A 17,226-nucleotide genomic window follows, 5' to 3' on the forward strand; every position below is an offset into this window, starting at 1 on the left:
TTTTGCGAATTTCAGTGCTTAAACTATGTTGTATATACTGATGTATTCTTTTGATGTTGCTGAATATGTTTCCATTGTGACCATCTGTATTTTACCCCCTCCTACGATAATGCCGTATAGGCGATGTAGGTATACCGAATAAATAAAAAAAATAATGCAGCCAGATCTATCTGCACTGTGTGACAGCCATTGATACACTCAGCAGAGTCATTGTAAGTACTTAATCTTGGCCTATCCTTTCATTTGCCCCAAGAAAACAACCCTGATAATTCTTGTAGGATGGGCCCTTTGTGTTTACGGCGGGATGTTACCTAGGTGTGCACATCAGAGCACACGTAGGTAACATAGAACATTATTCTATATATGGTACATTCCATGTTACATACATGCGCACTTGAGTGCACACGTAGGTAACAGAATGTGCGCAGTGAGCATCTTTTGCAAATAGTAGAGTTAAATCTACCTGTACTGTGTGTTAGTCACTGCCATATTCAGGGAAGATGCCATGCTTGCCCCCCTCACACTAGACATGCGGACCGGCACTAATTGTGGCTATATTGTGCAGAAAATTTATCATGCAATGAAATAAGCCTGGTATATATACAGTGGCTTATGCCATGCATTATCTAAATATATTAAGTACTTCATACTCTTTCAACCTGCTATTCTCCAGTAGCAAGTCAGATGGAAACATCCGAAGTATTTAACCTAATATGCAAGAATGTCACGAAAGCCTTGTGCCAGCTAGGCTGTCAAATATAGTTGATTGAATGTTTAAAACGGTTCTCACAGCAGGCGTCTTTCAAATGCGCTGTTTCACCTGCAGTTTGTGAAATAATCTACCTAATATATATATATATATATATATATATATATATATATATATATATATATATATATACCAGGAAAAAAGCAGTTCTGGGTCCGGGTAAATATTCACAGTGAAGTAGACGCGCGTATGAAGCGGTTTATTGACGTTTCAGCCGGGGTCCGGCCTTCATCTGATGAAGGCCGGACCCCGGCCGAAACGTCAATAAACCGCTTCATACGCGCGTCTACTTCACTGTATATATATATATATATATATATAAACGAGCAGAAAGGGGGTTAACCGAGGGGCCCGATTTTTATTAGTCATATCATGAGAAGCCACCAAACACGGACACCAAGGACAACATAGGGGAAATTACTTGTGCTGAATAAATGAAATGAAGAAGCGATAAATTAGTGGAAATTAAAGTGGATGAAAAAACAACTTGCCACTGGGAGCCGAACCCATAACCTTCGCATTTCGAGTGCGATGCTCTACCGATTGAGCTACCGCGGCGGCTTTTCCCCATCCACTTTCTTGGGTATGTATGTGTACTAGTAGAACCCCGGGAGTGTTAGCCAGCGCTACCACTCATAGACCTTGGCGGCGGACGTGGAACGTCTTTTTTGCCGCAGGCGTCACGAGAACGTGATCTTTTTTGGTGAAGGCAACTGGTCAATAAATCCACATATGCTACCTGAAGGCATCAATGCTGCCGGATTCGGGAACCTCGATATGTAATAAACGAGAAGAAAGGGTGTTAACCGAGGGGCCCGATTTTTATTGGTCATATCATGAGAAGCCAACAAACACTGACACCAAGGACAACATAGGGGAAATTACTTGTGTTGAATAAATGAGATGAAGAAACGATAAATTAGTGGAAATATAAGTGGATGAAAAAACAACTTGTCGAAGGTGGGAGCTGAACCCACAACCTTCGCATTTCGCGTGCGATGCTCTACCAATGAGCTACCGCGGCGGCGTTTCCCCATCTACTTTTTTGGGTATTTATGTGTACTAGTAGAACCCTGGGAGTGTTAGCCAGCGCCACCACTCATAGACCTTGGCGGCGGACGCGGAACGTCATTTTTGCCGCAGGCGTCACGAGAACGTGATCTTTTTTGGGTGAAGGCAACTGGTCAATAAACCCACATATGCTACCTGAAGGCATCAATATTGCCGGATTCGCGACCCTCGTTATGTAATAAACGAGAAGAAAGGGGGTTAACCAAGGGGCCCGATTTTTATTACTCATATCATGAGTGCCAACAAACACTGACACCAAGGACAACATAGGGGAAATCACTTGTGCTGAATAAATGAAATGAAGAAACGATAAATTAGTGGAAAATAAAGTGGATGAAAAAACAACTTGCCGCAGGTGGGAGCCGGGTGCCTTCCAAATGGCTCACTTTCTTGGGAAAGAGGTTAATTAAGTATAAGTAGATAAGTGGATATCACAAATTGTGTGAAGTAACCTATGAATCCTAAATTCATAAAGAACTTGGGGTTCTTCATTGGTGAAGTTTAGTATGCACAATGCTGAATTTTGTTGATGCGTAATGTATCGGCCGCACTATGAAACAGTGAGGCATTGCACAATTAATTGCAGCGCGAGATATGGATGTTGCGCCAAGACGGTTGTGCCTATGCATTTGTGGCGAAATGAAAATGCACTGAGAATCTTAGTGTGTTGGCTTGCATAAAGAGAAAATACTTCAGATTGTTTGCCCTGTTCACTGTCGATGTATGTGCCAGAGGTTCAGTGTATGTTCTTTTTTTTTGGGGGGGGGCGGTGTTATTCTGTATGGATTAATTGTATATTTTCGTCTCATAATGGGGCTCTAATTCTTAAGCAGTAGAACAATGCACATCCAAGGCTCTGCAGAACTCTCTGCACGTAAAGATATCATGAACCACCAAGGCAAAATTATATATCGGGAGAGATGTGCAGATGCCAGTGAAAAGTGGTTCTTTAACCCACCATGATAAAAATAAAAATTGCAGAGCAAATAGACCATTTGTACTGCTTTAGAGCAATGATTACACAAAACGTGATATGCTCAAACGAGTAAACGCTTGCCGCAATGCCAAAGTAGGATGAGTGACATGCAGCATATATTGGCATCGAACATGTCTCGTAACCGTTATTTTTATTGTAAGCCCTCGCTGTCACACCTTTCCGTCCGGCACTCCCTCTAAGGCCGATCCACACGACGGACCAAGTCCGCGGGCTGATCGGTCACATGATGCGACGTCATGGCCCGGCGCGGTCGTGTCCGGCGCAAAGCACATCCACACGGCGGAGCGTGACAGCAGACGGCGGAGCTGATCAACCGGCTACACTCTCTGCCGCAGTGCTCGCGACTCAACAAATTCGCGAAACCATGCCAACCCCTCGCGCTCATGCTGCGCATGTATCGCGAATAGAAGTCGTCGAAATGGAGGCGGAGCAGAAACGTCGTTTGGCCGCTATGGCGTTGGCTCTTTGCGTGGACGAAGAAGATTGCTACCCTGCCCCGAAAAGGTCGTGTTGGGTGAAGGATTGGATGTGCAGGAAGGAGCTCGGCCTGCAGAACCAACTCTTCAAAGAGCTGGTAGTGTCCGACCCTTCTGAGTACAGACGGCTCCTGCGCGTCAGCCGGGGAAGCAGTTCGCGGAACTTCACGCGCGCGTGGGGCCTAGGATAGCAGGGAAGACGACTGTCATGCGCCAGCCGATACAGCCGGCGACGAAGCTGCAAGCAACGCTGCGTTACCTTGCATCTGGTAAGCATTTTTCGTGTTGGTTTGGGCTGTTGCAGCCTTACATCAGTTCTCATTGCCATGGCTGTGCCTCGTGTACTTTCTTACAGGCAATTGCACTGAAATGTAGCACCGGGTCCAACATGCGGCTTCAAGACCAGCAGCCGAACGTAGATTCTCTATGTGTTGCAAGAGTGTAGCGCGCAGCTAGCTATTTTCTTTATAGGATAGCTTAGCCTTGGCGTTCTGTACTTTCTCAGCGACTTGCAGTGAAGTGTGATTTGTAGGAGCAAAAACGCCTCTATTTCGCTGACATCGGCAGTAAAAAAAAAAGCAAAACGATTGCCCAGCTGCCGTGCCTGCATAAACTGCCCACGTTTAGTCTAGTTTGGCTGCATGCGCCAGTATGTTCTGCCGGCAATTTAAATAGGTCCTTCCACCTCGCCTTTTTTATTTACAGGTGAGAGCCACCATTCCCTAAGTTCCCAGTTCAGAGTCGGGCACACCACCACCAACGATTTCATTCCCGAAACATGTTCGGCTATCTATCATAAGCTAAGCAAAGATGATATGAAGTCACCAAAAACAGTTGAAGATTGGCGGTACGGTATTAGGGGGTTTGACGAAAATTGTCAATTTCCAAACTGTGTGGGGGCAATAGATGGGAAGCATGTCTGCATAACCAAACCATCCTATTCTTGGTCCCTTTCCTTTAAGTATAAAAAGTCGTTTAGCATTATTCTTCTGGCTGTTGTGGATGCAAATTATAAAGTTATTTACATTGACGTTGGTGTGCCCGGTGCTCGAGGTGACGCAGGAGTGTGGCAGACCACGCCCCTGCAGGAGGCATTGGAAGGCTACAGAGCAAACTTGCCAGACCATGTGCAAGTTGGACCAGGTCTATTCCTACACCCCCCCCCCCCCCCCGTGTGTCTGTGTCCGACGACGCATTTCCAATCGGGAAGAACATGAAGCCGTATGGATGTAGCAGCATGTCGGGTGATCAGCGGATCTTTAATTACAGGCATGCATCTTAAGCTTGATTCTTTGTATATTAGAGGGCGTTATAAGGCCTTTGAACATGCTTACCTAAGAAAATGCAATACTTTTTCACTTTGTGTACATTTCGCAGGTTGTCCAGAGCAAGACGGGTTGTGGAGAACGCGTTTGGTATACTGGCCAATCGCTTTTGCTTTTTTCTCACTACAATCAATACAGGGCCTGAAAGAGTTGTCCCTATGGTGAAGGCAGCATGTGTGCTACATAACTACCTTGGCAACGACATGAGCACATTTCCTGACTCGGGGCCCGAAGATAGTAGGGAGCAAATATTTTTTGCCCTACGAGCAACACGCGGACGTGTAAACGCATTTGGTGCCAGGGTCCGTGAGAACATGCGGGACTACTTCAACGGCCAAGGTGTTGTGCCGTGGCAGAGGGCATCTGCATATGTTGATGAATAGGAATAAAATGAACATTTGCATCACATTTATTTACAATGTCAGAAATTTTTCAACTGTGTTCAGAATTTCTTTCTGGCACTGCACCTGCTTCACAGCGTCCAGCTGCCTCATATGAGCCGCAATCGTTTTGGCAAAGAAAGAAGAGGCATCGTTTGGCTCGCACGGTTGCTGCATGGCTGAAGCAATAGTGTGCAAAACTGCCTGCCTCTGGACCTAGTCCTCGCTTGACGGCCGCGAGGAGCGTAACTGCCTCGACCGTTTTGTGCTGAGTGTGGGCAGTGACTCGACTCTTCTCGACTTGGTTGGGGAGTTGGTGCTCGAGCTTTCCTCCAGCATCACGGATAGCTCCCCTTCTTCGCCACCACTCTGTTCTGCGAGTGGAGGAGATCTCGGTTGTGGTGAGGCTGAAATGAACAATTTCAGAGTTGGCATGAAATAAGTTGCCGCCTTTATTCGGTTTGAATCCTGGCATTCACAGACGATGCGTCGAAGCAAGTAAAAATTGCTGCATGCGTCCTGGGCTATAGCACTTACTTCTAAATGCAAAAAAACACAATAAGACAGCCAGCTTGTGACAAATGTCGCTGCCCTATTTACAATTCAATGAAGCAAAAGCCATGGTCTAAACAGCGCAGCATATTGCAATGTTTGTGCCTCAGCTTGCAATATACGCACAGTAAATAAGGCATTTTTTCCAAGTTACAATTGTATTCTTCACATTTTGTGCAGTGAAAAAGGCGAAGAATCCTCCTTTGTACAAGTGAACATCTGCCTGACGGTTCGCAGGAAAATGTGTTTGCTGCAAACTCTTTTCTCTTCTGTGTGTCTCGTCAAAATATTGCGCAATCCAACTTGTAATATGCTATACCAACACGCCCAGTCGTCAACCTTGGGTTTGCTCGCAACTCGCATGAGGGCCTGCAGAAACCATGTTTTTAGGGCATGGGGGGCTCTGTGGGAACATTCTGATCTTTCCTGGAATTTCGCTTTCTGCGCAGAGACAACAATGCACAGAAATACAGTACCTCTATAGCTGAACTTACCGAGCTGCCATAGTCCCCGCTGCAAAATCGGTGGCTTGGCTCCGGAACAGCATCCAGGAACCGCATCGGGGCGAAGAAAATCCACTTGCCAGTATACACCTCGCTTGCAGGCTGGACGCTCGTTGTTGTGCGGACTTTCTTTTTTTCCTTTCTGTAGGTTCGCCTTTTATTGGCGAAGATGCCCTTCAGCACATCTGCAAAAATGCGTCACCGATCAGTAAAGGACATTGTTTGCATGCCTTTTTTTTCGAGACACACTCGCGTGCCCTGTCGCGATCGGCCGCACAGAGCAAGCGTGGCGATGAAGATGTGTGGCGCTTCGACGTGACGTGGCATAAACATATGTTTCGCCCCACTAGTGGAATGAAGCCAGAACACACAAGGCAAGAAAAAAGAAAGAAAAGTAAAGGAGCTCGGGATTGCGCAAATGTTGACCGCAGAACTGTTTAATCGGGAAGGAAAATGCAGTTGCCATGTTCTTCTATTCGTTCGCAATCATAAATTTTAGTAGCGAGAGTTGCTGGCGTGTACTTTGTGGCCACTGGAACTGCCAAGCCCGTCCCGGAACCGCTGTACAGATATGCGGGTTTCGTTTCTTCATCAGTCGTCTGGGAGCGCTGAAATAGAGGTGCTATCACGCGGTTGTATTTCGCCGCCTTTCTTTAAAGGCAGTTACAAGAAGCTGCATCAATGGTACCTAGTTTCACACACTTCAGCCGAGCATTGTTAAATGTGAACTACAACTTCCGTATTGACATTTTGATGCCAAAGGCAATATTTAAGATGTTTGGCAATTACTTTATACTAACTGATTTTGCAAACCAAAAAAATATACCGCAGACCAGGACACGCGATACTCGACACCACTGAGTTGGTTTGAGCCTCTTAGCGCACTTCGCTTTTAAAACATTGGCTACTTTTATCTGGGACACCCAGTATAAAAATGATTAGGTATAAAAGAGACTGCGCTTGGGCAAACAAAATTAAAAACAGACAAGGTGAGGAGGGAACTCTGTAAAATCACCAAGCATTCACGAACGCCGCACGTATGCAATCTTTTAGGTAGTGATCCCACCAATTCACGTGTAAGTTGCTGTCTGTGCGCGAGCGCAATGTCAGTGGCTCTAAAAAATCGGCGTGCAGCCACACTCAACGTACTGTTATGACATATAGGAAGAAGCAAGGCCTTTCAATGACAAATGACAGTCTCGCGAACTCACATTATGAATAAGTAAAGACTGCCTTGTCGCAGAAAGAACTTACCCACTTCATACGGTCCGTTTTCCGGGTAGTTCTCGTTCATCTCTCCAACTACCTTATTCCACAGGTAGCGCTTTTTCGCGTTGTCATTGTAATCATTCCGGCTCGAGTCCCACAAAGCCGGGAACTGCTCAACGAGGGACACTAAATAAAAACCTCGTCGTCACTCCAAGAGCACATGCCGTTTAAAAATATGTATCCTGCACGCACGCGTAGGTGGAACGGCGGACATGAAACGACTGGCTTTTACTGAGCCGCAAACTAGATTGGATTTGGCTGAAGACACTTTGTTGCTGGACAACATTCGTTGGCTACGCCAAAAACGGTGCGGTCATGTGGTCCGCCGCCAAAACTGAAGCGGGAAAAGCCTCGGCGATATCTTGGACCGCGAGGGCCGTGGTCTTGCGCGGGCCAACGACGGTTCGCACGAACTGGGGACGTCCTATCACGTGATGCGCGGACCGCGGTCCAAGAAGAGCAATTTGGTCCGTCGTGTGGATCGGCCTTTATTGAACCGCGAGGACCGCGGTCTTGCGCGGGCCAAGGGCGGTACGCACGAACTGGTGACGTCCTATCACGTGATGCGCGGACCGCGATCCAAAAGAGCAATTTTGCCCGTCGTGTGGATGGGCCTTTACTCAAACGTGGCACTGTCTTTCCATTGGTGTCATGATGATAATGGTAACGGCAGCAGCAAGGCTGGTTAATGATTTGCCCTTTGATTCCTGTGAGTTAAGTGGTAAAGAATATGGCACGTGCATATACACCTGTGCTGCAAAATTTAACACTTGTGATTTTTTGGAGAGCTAATTTGTGTTGGGAAATTTCAAAGATGTGCACCATTGTGGCCTAATAACTAGAAGACTTGGTGTATTGGTATAGAAGCTTGAAGTTTAATTGCACAACAATTCGACGGCACCCAACGAAGAGAAATACACATAGCCTAATGCTCTGCTGTTTGGGCTTCTTTGGTGCAGGACCGAGGAAGTGTGAGCTACTCGACAACATGTCAGTGCCTTGCCACACAATTATGGAAGTCACAAAGTTTGCAAACAAAGCTTTGCTTTCAAATCCTCCTGCTCATGTAATACAAGCACTGATTGAAAGAACCGTCATACAAAAATAATGGTAAAATCAATGGCCTGTGAAATGTGCAATCTGTATATTGACATTGTTGACATAATAGGTGCCATACCGGCCTCAAAATTTTACTGGAAAGAGCAGTTTGTTTCCTATGTGAAGCACAACCTCCCATTACATGCTGTGCAGATAACCAAGCTCAGTTTGTTTTGACACAACATTCACTGTAATCTGTTTTTGATTCTAATGAAGTGCCAAACACCACCTCTTTTTCAAGGACGTCATGGTATATTTGGCGAGACCTTTTTACAGCCCCTCATAATGGAAGTGTGGCCAGCCAGCTTTGCTTGGATGCCTTTATAGATTTCTGCTCCTGATCATTGTGTGCTATCAAGTTGCAGAAGTTTATGCAACTGGTGCAAGGCATTACCTGTATCTATAGTCGGACACAACATTAGGAGGCTGCGGAATCTGCACTTCAAGGCAGGTGAACACAAGCCTGCACCAGTGGACACGCACTCTAGACTGACATCGTGCCGCCGGACAGACTAATACCTGCTCGTTGGAGAGGGACTATTTCTTTAGACGTGTAGGCATTCGGCTGCTGCGCTTTGGTCATCTAGGCGGGGCCTCTCCTGCCTTGTGGATTTGTATCCGGCTAGAGGATGCTGCTTTTCATACAACACTAAAGGAGAAAGTGTACAATTATTTGGCCTATGAAATGGATACATCACAAGTGAGCTATGCATGGGCTTAAGCTGTGTGAAAATAAGAACATGCAAATGTATGACATTGTTAAAGAATATGTGGTATCGAACATGCATGTAATGGCACATTTAAATCGGGGAGTGTAGCATTCATATACACAGTATATAGGTGATAGCATTATTAGGCTCATGCCGTTTCCTGTCATTTCATTGTGAAATACACACACCATTCATTTTGTGGCTAATCAACACCCACTGTATTCTTGCACATAGAAAGAACAACAAGCACAATGACGGATATGCTGCATTAGTGCCTTTTTCATTTACACGGTCCAAGAGTGGCACAGGTTCTCTTACGTTTTTGCCCATCTTAAAGAGACATCAAGTGCATGGTACAAGGGTCCCAATATGCACAGCACAGTGTTTACTGCAATAATTTTATTCCTGCTCTTGAATTATAAACAAAATAATAAACTGAAAGCTCCTTTGTAAGGTGTGTTCTGGGGGCTCGATTAGAGAGCAGTCAGGGCACTGATCCCACTGTTGCAGAGCAGCTCTCTGGACCTTGCCACACTCTCAAGAGCACGTGCCTCGCGCTCGCCTACTGCCACCAGGCGGTTGAATGCCTCCAGCAGCAGAATGTTTTGCTGCAAAACAAGTGTATTGGAATGAATGAGCCGCATCCAAACCACTATTTACAATGAAAAATGCTCGTTGCACTAGTAGTACTACGCGCCCTTAACCGTGGAAGCCTTTAGTGAAGTATGCATAATAAAACAATGTGTCGGGACAAAGTTGCTTCATTTTTCATAACTGGGGTTTTCTTTTTCAGAACCAATTGTCATGTTGATTAGTGTGCCAGCAGCTGAGGTGGCGCCGACCTTCACGAGTCACTACTGTCAGCACCACAAACGTATTTTTGTTCGCTGCAAATGTCAGTTCTTCAGTCAGTCCGTCAGTTCTTCCTACGTGGGCCTACGTCATCTACGAATTCACCGTTACTCGGCGCGGGTCTCCGCTCACCGTTGCTGACTCGCTGGGTCCCTCCCTTTCGAGTGGCCCGAGGACCCGCTGGACGGCCCAGAGCTGTTCGTCTTGGTCGTAGCTCTTCGCTGCGGCCGCGAGCCGCAGTGGGATCGTTCTTGATTTTGCGTCTTCTGGATTTTTAACGCAGTCCCACAAGATGTGCGTGTAATCTGCCGTTTCCCTCCTGCAGACTCTGCACTAATAGGTCGGAAATGTTTCTGGGTACGTGCGATGCATCAGTCCCGGGCTCGGTAGCGATCCGGTCTGGAGCTGTCTCAGTAGTACTACCTCCGCGCGACTCAGCCTTGGGTGCGGGGGTGGGAGAGTTCGGCGAGCCAGGTGGTAGGCCTTCGTGATTTTGTTGTAGTCCGTCATGCGGTCCTTGGTTCCGAACCACGTCGGACGGTCTGTTGCCGGGGCGCGGTTGGTTAGCGCTCGCGCCGCTGCCTGTGCCGTCCTATTGCGGTTCTCATTGCATTCCGACACGTCGCGCACGATGTGCCGGGAACCACTTGAGTCTTACTTTTCTGTCTCGTAGTTTTGCCGCTCGCAGGACGGGCTCGGCCTCCCAGCAGATTTGGCCTTTGACGAAGTTTCGCACTGCCTGTCTGCAGTCGCTCAGCACCGTGTGGCAGTCTGCGTCGGCGATGGCTACCTCCTCCACTTCTTCTGCTCTGGCGCTTCTCATGCTCGCTGCCGTCCTCGTGGCGCCGGTTGGCGCCTCTATGACGACCGCTGCGAAGACGTTCCGCTGATATTCGGCCGCGTCCACGTACCATGCGTGCTCGTCCTTGGCGTGCTGATCGAAGAGAGCCTTGGCTCTGGCCGCTCTTCTTCCCTTGTTGAACTCGGGATTCATGTTCTTTGGTATGGGGTGGATTCTGGTATGGCGAGAGACCTTTCCATGGAAGAAAAATCTTGGTAATTGAAGTTAACATGTTATCTGTGTTAGAAAGACACTGCCCAGCGAAGCTGTCATCATGATTCTTATCACTCTGGTGAGTAGTTCTATTCAAATATGGCCGCGTATAATTGCGGAAAGCAAGAGTTAGGTGCGCATTTCTTATGAAATGTTTGCTGCTACTTTCTCCCCTCTTTTAAACAGGCCTCCAAAAAAAAACTAATTGCTCATGGCTGCTAACACGACGGCGCGTCATGCAGAGAACAGAAAATTCACAAATACCATTGTAGCAATTGTCTGAGAGAAAAGTATCGTGGTTAAGATCGCGAGCCAATCAATTGAAAGCGATGAAATGATTCATGGTGGCACTCAATAGCTTTTATCGACAATATGACACGCCCCTCAAGCAGCTGACTGGCAACCGTGATTGCATTACTTCTTTGCCGAAACATGTGGACACATTAAAGTCTGGGAAGCCTGAAGTTGCAGAGGGCTAAGTCAGCTTCGTAGAGCGCCCTTTTTTGTTATATGCCGGCCGAGGGACTCCCAAATACAGCCGAAGACCTTTTCTGTGCATGGCTTCGAAGCGCCCATATTGACTACGTGAGGGTGACTTCAGATGGTGATGCGGTGACCTAGCAACTACGTGTGAATGAGTCATCACTTAGCAAAGCCCTCTTAAGACATGTAGGTAACAGGTCGTGCTCGTATTCTTATGCACCAATGAAGGTGCTTCGTGTCTTAGGATTGCGCTGCTCGAGAAAGAGGGTAAAGGTAGACCCACCCTGAACATTCGAGGATATGACATGCTACTTAGGTGTGCCACAACTGCAGTCAAAGAGCTACATTCCATCTGCTGAAGCCAAGTCACCAGTTCTGGAAAATTGTCCACAACTTACCAGAATCACCTCGCAAGTAAGCACAGATGGCTCTGTCAAAGTAATTGAAGACCACTGCGCAAGCTGCATTCTATATTTATGCTCTGAGATATGCGTGGTCTGGCTGTATAGACTGTATAGCTTCGTCGAGGGTTGTGAAAGGCGCGGCAATAGCTGCTGCTCTGCGCAAACTTAACGAACTGCCTCCACAGAATGTGGTCCTCCTTACGGCAACTGCTGTACAGTAGGCAACTGTAGAGCAGTTGTAGGCAACTTAAGTAGGCAACTTAAGTAGGCAACTGCTGGACAGGGGGACGAGCGCACCGAAATTGTACTGGCGAATCAACAAGCAAGTCATACAATCTGTTTAACTGCATGCTTGTAGAAAGCCACAGCGGAAAAATAGCCTGATGCCGAGTATTGCTGTGCCACGAAGCAATCGGCGAGTGCCTAACACGGACAAAATGGAGTGTATGAACCCCCAAACTAATAGCGTAGGCGTTTAGTTAACTGTGCCGTATGTCCGACGCTTACTTGCGTGCCATTGCAAGTGGCATATCTTTTCTTGCCACAGATGTGTGCAGCGAATCTATTTGCATGATTAATACGGGGCCTGCATGGCCGTTAACTTGCGCTTGATGCTGAGTATTTTACATGTATCCATAAGCTCTAGATATACACATCAGATTCCTACGAGCATTTCCAAAATGTGAATATTTTAGACAGCGTGGACATATGCAATGCTGACATAATGTATTAGCAGTTCTGACAAATTTTGTTGACTATACTCGCAAGTAAAATAAATTGATCATGTGGACAGCTCCAGCTCATTTTCCTTGAAGTAGTGTGTACAATTGGTATGCAAAAATACATTTTATTGCGCACCGATTATTTTGCTGCATAACCAAAAGAACCCACCACATTAGTGTAACATATGTTGTACATCACACTAATATGTGTTTTATTTACCAAGCGAGATGAGTTATCTTTATGGCCCATTCAGTCAAATCACATTGCAAGCTACATTCATCAATCTTCTATTTGATTTTGCAAATGTTTATTGAAACATGTTTTCCTGTTATGCAGATATGCAATGGGAAGCCCTTCTGTGTGTTCCAAAGGCATTATATAAGCTCTAATTTAAAAACGACATTTCTAGTCCGAAATAACAAGTAAAAATGGTGAATGCATAGTATTAGAAGCCCAAGGTACAGAAATTGTGAGAAGTATCGAATGATATTAAGGAAAGAATGGTATTTGAAAATGCAGGACTCTTTGTTCAAGGTCAAGCAAGTCAATATAAGCATAATACTCCGCAAAATTATGCTAGTAATAGGATAGAAATTAATGGGTCAGGAAATCCATTGTTTTTCTACAAGTCAAAAGCTGAGGATTGTCATTACATGAGTCAGTTTAGCAACATGAGGCTGGTGCTTGATAAATTCAGAAACAAACCAAAAAGCAAGCCACGCAAAAATAAAAAGAACAACTAACTGATGCTCTGTCCACACTGGGATAAATAAAATCAAACGGATCACACCTAATGTGGATATGTCAGACACCTTGTGAAACACGAAAGGAAAAATTCAGTTGCGAGCTATGACACTTGCCGCATAGACGTGGGGGCCTTGCACCTATAGTGATATTTATCACTGCATTTAGAAATTGAAAGCACTCAAGCAGACATGGATGAGTCTTCATATTTTTGGCTGCGACTTCAAATGACTCCACCAAGTGTTAAAATGCTGCATGCAGCCACACTGAGGATCTCACAGCATCACCTGCAGGTAAAAAGCAAAAGCGGTCAATGTTCTCGTGTGTTCGGGGCACTGTCTTTGAAGACGTTTCGGAAAGACCAGCGCAAGAAGCAAACATAAGAACTGCTTTTATTTCCATAATTCCCCATTTGGGGGGGGGGAGGGGAATGGCCTTTTCTTTTTGCTTAGACAATGCCTACGCCTAGCCACAGCAGCTCCATCATGCACACTCCGCAAGTCAGGAGGTCATGGAGGCAAATGCAGGAAATAGGCGAGAATCAATTGCACTTGTATTGAGATTAATCTAATTTCTTTCTTTTTCTTACGTTTAGGCAACCAGCACACCTCGAACAGCCACCTTGTCTGCAGGTGTGTCAGCAGATTGCTGTTGTACATATGCTTATAATACCCTTCAGTAAACTTGAACTTGTTATTAAACTTGAAGGCAAATGGGTAATTGATGCATTGCTATTTTGAACATTTAGTGTACAGGGGCAATATATGTTATGCTTTGCAGTGCTACGGAGCGTATTTTTAAGCTTCCCTCTATATTTCACCTTTCATTATGTACGTGTTGTGCGGCCCTGATTGATGAAGCTCATGTTGTACCAGTTGCTTGTCTGTGTATTGCAAACTGGATTAGGCTTGGGATATACGCATGTACAAAATGTCTATACTTCTCTCCCATATACAAAATAGGGTCTGTGTAATTTTCTCATGTTATCATTAAAAAAAACTAAACAATCCCATCGTGGAATTGTATTTGTTACAGTAATTCCTACTACAGCTATTGACAAGTCGAGAACTTAAAATGGTCAATCCGTCATGCGAAGCAATTGTATGTATACATATGAACTCCTCTAACCCTGCAGCTATAACAGGACTGGCAGAATTTTCTATGCTCATCAACAAGTGCAAGACAGCTGACATAAGGAAGTATAATATGGATAGAATTGAACATGCTCTCAGGAACGGAGGAAGCCGAATTGCAGTGAATAAGAAACTAGGAATAGACAAGAATCAGATGTATGCGTTAAGAGAAAAAGCCGGCAATGTCATTGGTAATGTGGGTGAGATAATTCAAGTGGCTGAGGAGTTCTATAGAGTTTTATAGAGTACCAGTGGCACCCACGACGATTATGGAAGAGAGAATAGTCTAGAGGAATTTGAAAGCCCACAAGCAACGCCGGATGAAGTAAAGAGAGCCTTGGGAGCTATGCAAAGGGACGAGGCAGCTGGGGAGGATCAGGTAACAGCAGATTTGTTGAAGTATGGTGGGCAGATTGTTCTAGGAAAACTGGCCACCCTGTATACTCAATGCCCCATGAATTCGAGCGTGCTGGAATCTTGGAAGAACGCTAATATATTCCTAATGCATAAGAAAGGCGACTCCAAAGAATTGAAAAATTATAGATCGATCCGCTTACTGTCCATTGCCTATAAAGTATTTACTAAGGTAATTGCAAGCAGAATCAAGAACGCCTTAGACTTCAATCAACCAAAGGACTAGGTAGGATTCTGTAAAGGCTACTCAACAATAGACCATATTCACACTATCAATTAGGTGATAGAGAAATGTGCGGAATATAACCAACCCTTATATATGGCTTTCATTTATTACTAGAAAGCATTTGATTCAGTCGAAACCTTAGCTGTCATGGAGGCATTACGGGATCAGGGTGCAGACGAAAGGTATGTAAAAGTACTGAAATATATCTATAGCGGCTCCACATCCACCGTAGTCCTCCATAAAGAAAGTGTGCCGAAGAAGATCGGCAGGCTGAAAAGCCCCGTTGCCATCGCGTGGCTCGTACCCAGTTCGTTCGCTGGCTGCGCCCTACCTGCTGGTGCTGAGTTTGTCGCTGCCGCTCTACGAGCCGAATAAACTTCCCTTTACATTTGGTGGAGGTGCAAGGTACAAGGAGAATTCTGGAACTTTGTAATCGGGAACTGCAGCTCGCCTTCGTAATGTCGCAAGAAGGACCACCACAACCTGATGCCCCGGTGACTACCATGGTCTGCCCCACCCAGTTGTGTCAACGCGACCCACCCATCTTCAGTGGCACCGAAGACGATGACGTAGAAGACTGGCTCGCTGTCTAGGACCGGGTGAGCATACACAAGCACTTGGACAACACCAAAAAACGTAATTACGTGTCGTTTTATTTTAGCGGTGTCGTCAGCGTGTGGCACCGCAACCACGAGCGTGATCTGACGACGTGAACTTCCTTCAAGACTAACGTGACATAGGTATTTGGGCACGCCGCGGTTTGCAAGCTTCGCACCGAGCAACGTTTGCGTGGCCATGGGCAACATTGCGGGGAAATATTTACCTGCTATATAGAAGATGCTGTCGACCTCTGCAACCACGTTGACGTCGCAATGGCTGACGCCGAGAAGATCCACCATATCTTAAAAGGCATTGAAGACGACGCCTTCCAGATGCTGTTGGCAAAAAATCCCTCGACAGTCTCTGAAGTCGTCAATCTCTGTCGAGCCATCGACGAACTGCGCAAACAACGTGTAGCCACCCTCAAATCTACACCTCAGGCTACATCAATGTCGAGCTTGTCTCCTGCCCCGGATAACACTTCGCTACTGCTACAGATCACGGAGTTCTTCCGTGAAGAGGTGGCTCGTCAGCTTTCCTTGTTTCCACTTGCACACGGCCAGCCGAGTACTCTGTTGGCGCGCGCTCTCCAATCTGTCATCAAGGAGCAGGTAGCCGACCACATTTCGCCTTCTCTTCACCAGGCTCCGACGGCCGCTCCCCTGACGTACGCCGAAGTCCAATGCGGCCTCCGCCACAGACCCACGGCCCCCTTCGCCCACCTTTGCGCCAACCGTATCCCCTCCAGTCCGTCCACTGGTGCACTATGCACGACCTCAAGACCATTGGCGCACGGAAGCCAACCGTCTGATTTGTTTTTATTGTGGCCGTGCTGCACACGTGGCACGTCACTGTCGCGTGCTTACGCCGAACGTCCCGAACAATGTGCGCCCGTATGCGCCACGTTTCCAACAACACCGCAACTATTCGGACAGCTTTGAATCTCCTCCTGCCGTCGACGCCGCATTCTCCGCCGCTCGCCGTTCACCTTCTCCTCGCCACTGCTCGCTTTCCCCCATGAACCAGCGGCGGAGCCCTTTGCGCCAGGAAAACTAAATATTGCAGTTCAGGAGGCAATGACTGCGGTGCCAGCGATATGTATAAGGCCTCATACTTCCCCGAAGAACGTTATTGAAGTCGCCATAGAAGGAACATTGACGCTAGCACTTGTCGGCACCGACGCTGCACTTCCAGCGCTAGATGCCCGTATTTGCCGCAAGATGGGAAAAGTGACGCCGCCGCTTTCTGGACTGTATTTTTGAACTGCCAATGCGCAGCACGTCGAGCCATCTGGCGCCTGCACTGCTCGTGTCGTAATTCAGGAGGTCCTCTATATCATAGAATTTATGTGTTGCCATCATGTTCACACCACGCCATATTAGGTTGGGACTTTCTCTCCGCACATCATGCGATCGTTCACTGCGCCCACGCCGAAATGAGCTG

At 46.6% G+C, this 17,226-nt stretch overlaps 1 protein-coding gene, 1 long non-coding RNA gene and 1 pseudogene across 11 annotated transcripts in view; 2 read left to right on the plus strand and 1 right to left on the minus strand.

Annotated features, from left to right (window-relative positions):
* LOC139048619 (microtubule-associated serine/threonine-protein kinase 2-like) overlaps positions 1-17,226 on the plus strand; it is a 705,675-nt gene that overhangs the window by 328,580 nt on the left and 359,869 nt on the right. The window lies entirely within an intron of this gene.
* Positions 3,183-5,035, plus strand: LOC139048365 (uncharacterized; annotated as a pseudogene).
* Positions 5,073-6,389, minus strand: LOC139048366 (uncharacterized). The gene is made up of 3 exons (XR_011507637.1): positions 6,323-6,389; positions 6,065-6,258; positions 5,073-5,425 (listed from the first exon to the last, which is right to left on the minus strand). It is a non-coding gene; the product is annotated as an uncharacterized lncRNA (long non-coding RNA).

This window comes from Dermacentor albipictus, chromosome 8 (genome assembly GCF_038994185.2).
Source record: "Dermacentor albipictus isolate Rhodes 1998 colony chromosome 8, USDA_Dalb.pri_finalv2, whole genome shotgun sequence".
Taxonomy (NCBI): Eukaryota; Metazoa; Arthropoda; class Arachnida; order Ixodida; family Ixodidae; genus Dermacentor; species Dermacentor albipictus.